General features: G+C 56.7%; 1 long non-coding RNA gene across 1 annotated transcript in view; it reads left to right on the top strand.

The window, feature by feature from the left end:
• Positions 1-4,468, top strand: part of LOC109298935 — a 5,355-nt gene extending 887 nt beyond the window's left edge. The window contains exons 2-3 of the long non-coding RNA XR_002097728.1: positions 3,620-3,879; positions 4,376-4,468. This is a non-coding gene — a long non-coding RNA (uncharacterized LOC109298935). The remainder of the gene's footprint in view (positions 1-3,619; positions 3,880-4,375) is intronic.
• The last annotated feature ends 510 nt before the right edge of the window (positions 4,469-4,978 follow it).

Below are 4,978 nucleotides of genomic sequence, written 5' to 3'. Positions count from 1 at the left end.
CCGCCGCGTCCCGGGGAGGTGGCCGCGGGAGCGGCAATCGTTACCGACCCGCTGCCCCTTGGCTTCTGCGTGAAGCCCCTTCCTAAGCCCCAGCCGCGCTTTTCTTTTGGATCGCAAACGAACCGGTGCGGACAGACAGACGAGAGCGCGCGATTGCCTTTGTTTCCCGTTCAGATCCGCCACCGGTTTATTTCGCCATCCGATCAGCTCTCTTCAATGGACCAGGGTTTGGGGCTTGCTTTCTTCTTCTTCTTCTTTTTTAAGGCAGAAAAGAAGGAGGGGAAGGGGGGAGCCGATTGGATTTCCCCAGCGGGCCCGGGGAGTTGTCAGATGAAGTTAAGACCCGCAGCAAAAAATGCTGAGCAGATCTTTCTGCGAAGGGAGCGATCCAGTGGTTGCTGATCGAACAGGAATGAGCTGAAACTAAAGCTGATTTCTCCCTCCCCCCGGTCTCGAGACTGCTTTTATATCATACAATAGGGAGAGAAAGGCAGCAGGAGGAGCGCGGCCATGACATCCACACCCGGGCTGGTGCACTCACTCCAATGGGTGTCTCTCTGTAGTGAGTTGGGAAAGAAACGCCGTCGGAATCAAGGGCAGAGGTGGGCAGTGGGGATGAAGGCGATTGATCCTCTTTGTGAAATAGATCTCCCCCCTCCCACCAGAATCTGGGCTCCTTTGGGCGGCCAGAAACGTGCCAATGACCCTGATCAAATGCCTTAGCCCGCTGCTGTCCCGGGCTGCGCCGGCCACGGCTTGGCTTTCCAGCAGAGGCAAAGCAGCGCTCGTGTACACTGTGCTCTTGACTGAGGAGAGGGGGGTTTTCACCCGGTCCAGCTTCCAGAATAAGCGGCTCTTTTTATGTCAACGAGCCTGTGACAGGCAGTGGGGAAAAAAATGCCTCGATTAGCCCCTGTGCGGGTGAATCTCCCTATTAGATCGATTTCGGATTAGAGCAGGTGATTTCCAGGGAGGGGGCTGTCTAGCACTCATTGCATCAACCCCATAATTCATGATATCCTCTGCCTGGGTAGGAATCTAATTACCCCGCTAATGATCGAGGACCTGAAGAAGCCTGTCCATGCCAGCTGTGCAGTTGGTCCCACACAAGATATCACCCATATGCGGTTGGTCCCAGACAAAGTATCGCCCAAAAGAAGTCCTTGTCTCTCCCAGTAGTCACACGCTGTTGTGGAGGGAACAGGCTACAGTGGACACATTACGTGGACAGCCACGACCAAGCGGTTCAATGTATATTAAAAACAAACAAACCCAGGCCCCTAGAGGAGAGTAGCCGACAGGGGCTGGCGGGAATGGGACCCCTCCCTGGGAGGGACACTAGGAGGAGGCAGCTCGTTTGAAGCCGTCGCTTGGGCTCGCAGCTGGGATGCTTTTCCCTGGGGCTGGGGGCCTCCTGTGCCACGGGCTTGGGTGCCCGGTGTTGGATCATTTTTCACCCCTTCCCCCCCAGCTTGCTGGTCAGAGATCCACTCTTGCAAACCATCTCCACTTTGTTTTCTTGCAGGGCCTTGCACCGAGCTCCTTTTCTACTTGAGCTGAGATCTGACGGGACTTATTGATAGCCTCCCGGGTGTGGGGGGGAAATATGTCATCTCCAACCTCCCCCGTCTCCAAGCCTCGCCCCCCACCCGGGAATTCAGATCGCATCTGTATTTCTTGCAGCTTAGTCTGAACAGCCTGAGCCATCGTGGGCCCCCAGTGCCAGGTCTTTTCCTCTGCCTCATTTCACCAGCGGGGCCCAAGGCTGCGGGACAGGAGGATCTCACTTCCCTCCTTAACAATACCCGCCCCTCCAGGTTCTCTTTTTAAAGCCCATGTCTCGCCTGGGAGGAGCCCTTAGGGGTAAGGGAGGGCCTGACCCCACTCCGGGGAATGGCTTAGTGGGTTCGGATCAGGCCCCGGGGTCACTCCTGGCCACAGCCCATGCTCGTACTGCTCCCATCCGAGCTGCCGCCAAGGATGTTCCTGGCCCATCTTGTCCTTGCATCGAGTCGCCTACGAGGATCCAAAGTCCCAGGCCGACCTGCAGCCCGGGGCCCTGGCACATCCAGGTAGATCTGGGTCCCTTGCTACTCTGATCTAACTAGCTGCCCCACCTTGATCACTGACGGGCAGAGATCGCTATTCCTACGAATGAGCACGGATGCCTAGTCAGGTCCACCGAGGCACGCGGGGCTATTCGCTTGTCCCGGTCAGTCCCGGGCTCAGAGCAGAGCAGATCAGGATACCCAGAGGAGCCCCCTCCTGCCCCCCCAGCCCGGATCCAGCCCTACTGCGTGTTTCCAAGTCGCCTCCGCCCCTCCAAGTCATGGGGGGCTGCTCCTGCCGTCCCCTCCGCTGGGGAAGTTGCCCCTCGTTGAAATGCAACACTGATAATCACTCCCATTCTTTGGCCCCGTACAAACGAGTTAAAAGTCGGTAGCTGTTGTACCAGCATCTGGGCCATACGTTTCTGCTATTCTAAGGCTTCCTTTTAACGCCACTTCAATCAGACGGAGTCGGCTGAGCGGCCCGTGTGGCTCAGATGCTGGCGCGGAGGTCTTCCCCTCCCTTCTGCCTCCTTGCTCTTTCTGCTCTTTGACTGATCAAAGCTCAGCTGCCATCGATAGCTTCCTCCCCAGAGCAGGGTCTCTGCCCCTCTCTCGTCCCCGTTCTCCGCACCGGGGCGCGGGGCAGGGGGCTCCAGTCCCCGGCCGGCTCGGGGCAGGGCGCCCCGGTGATGAGAGGGGGGAGGGGGAGGGGACGGGCCAGGGATTTCTGCAAGGGGAGCGTGTGGCAAAAGTATCCCACCACGGGTCGTTGTGGCCAGACCTGTCTGCAGCGCTCTCAGGATGCGACGGGAAGAAAGGCTCTCTCACTTGTGTCCTCTACGTTTTCCTCGGGAGATTTCATGGGGGCTGTATCATTCCCCTCAAATTATATTTGGCCCTTCACAAGCCAAGCCTCGTCCCCACGCCCTTCCCATCTCGGTGTGTCCCTCCTAGTGCCCCCCCCACCCCCCCACTGTCCCTTACCTGACTCCTGACTCAACAGCATTGATTTGGGGAGGGCTAATGGGCCTCGTCATTTGAATCGTTGGTTTGTTGCAGGCATCAAACCCAGCTGCAAACTGGCCAGGGTCTTGTCAGGCACGTGATCCGAAACTTGGGGGTGTTCAGTTCATCCCCTTGAGTTTCTCCCTCGTTTAGATACAGGTCACGTATACCGATCCAGCGAAACACGCGCCTGTATGCGAGCACCAGAAGGTCGGTCCTAGAAACCCCCCTGCCCCCGGTCTTAACTCGGGAATCAAGCCGGAGACCGATTCAAACGTTAACAAGGAAACACTGATTATGCTTCGCGCCTTTCTTTTTCTGCAAACCTGGCGCCCAAAGTATCGAGAGACAGAGACCGAGTGACCCCCCTTGTTCTAGCTAAGTGCCACATCCAGAGAGAGAAAGCAGGAGCCCCGATTCCCTCCTCAGACCGCCGCCTGCACACGCGGTAGTTCAGCCTGGGTCAGCACTTCCTTCCAAATCCCTGCAGTTTTGGAATGTGACCTGAAAATCAACCGCCTCGGTTTAAGACACAGTAACAACCTGATGTTGACTTTCTAAAGCTTCCAGGGCTTTGCCGTGTCAGGAGAATAAGGAGTTAGACTTCACCCCTCCAGTTCTGGGCAAGAGACAAACCTGCGGAGAGTTTGCTCTACGCTTGTGATTGCCTGTAGAGCTGGAAGCTGGAAGAGCGAGGCGTCCACAACCCGCCCCGAGAAGCCCTTCTCTTACCCCAAGTCAAGAAAAATATGGATCTGGAAATTGCTCTGTGTTGCACAACACTGTCCAGCGGCAGAGAAACACGAGGCAAAAGGTTGAGTAGGTGAGAATGAATCTATCTATCTATCTATCTATCTATCTATCTATCTATCTATCGCTAATTGCAAAAACACATCTACAAATGTGTGCCGCATAGACTCCGTACACCCATGTGTATAAACCCCGTTTCCCAATTCAGGTTCGTGCCAGTTTGCAATGCACAGGCTCTCGGATTTCACAGCTCGAGGCAGCTGGTTGCTTGCAATAGAAAAACACAACAACAACTCCAATACAGAGAGAGGGACTTGGGGGGACCCGCAGGTTGGGAGCATGTTGCTGCACCAGCAGGGTGTGATGGGAGCAGAGGCCCCGCCCAGGCAGGGGAGCACCGAGCCGCGCTGGGATGCGGGATGGGGCAGTCCCTGCGTTGTCACTGTCCGCGCGGGGGAGCAGAGGGGAGCACTGCAGCCTCTTCCAGCCAAACCCGCTCACTTACCCGCTTTGTTCTTTGGATGCCCCCCCGCTTCCTGCCCCTGCAGTTTGTTTTTCAGTCGTTTCAGAGACTCGGGAGAGCATCTCTCTGAGCCTGGGCGACAGGAGCGCTGGTCCCTTGAAGCCGGCGAGTGGGGGATGGGTGAGGTGGTCCAGGGTTCAGCCCGCTCTGCCGCACGGGTTGAAACCTAAAATGCAACCTTCACCAGATTCCCGCGTCTCCCTATTTACTGCATCCCCAGTCCTCACCCTCACCATCCTCCTCCTGGATCTAGCAGGGGGGCACCTGCTAATTCCTCGCTGGAGGAAAACGGTCCCACTTGCTCGGAGCTTCCCAGTTGCTTGTAAGGTGCATCTTTCCCACGACTGGTTCACCATCTCACAGCGGGGAGAAAGGGCACCGCCTGCGGGAACTGCTGCTCCGGCCTCTGGCTTTGGGGACGGACAGCGATCTGAGCTGGGATGGCAGTGTCCGTCCACCTCAGGCTGCTGCCGCGAGGAGGACGAAGGAGATTTTCGCTTGTAGCTTTTTATTTTGTTGTATTTCTTTCTTAGAAAGCCCGCTATCGATCCTTATTCCTTCCACTTTGCTTTCCGCAGCCCCCCCTTACAGCAACACTGGAAGGAGCGGAATAACCATCCTCCTCGATGGGGGAACAGGTTGATGGAAA

Source organism: Gavialis gangeticus, unplaced genomic scaffold, assembly GCF_001723915.1.
Source record: "Gavialis gangeticus isolate Ggan-Ray unplaced genomic scaffold, GavGan_comp1, whole genome shotgun sequence".
In the NCBI taxonomy this organism is placed as follows: Eukaryota; Metazoa; Chordata; order Crocodylia; family Gavialidae; genus Gavialis; species Gavialis gangeticus.
Note: the sequence above shows the minus strand (reverse complement) of the source record. Positions and strands in the feature narration are given on the sequence as shown.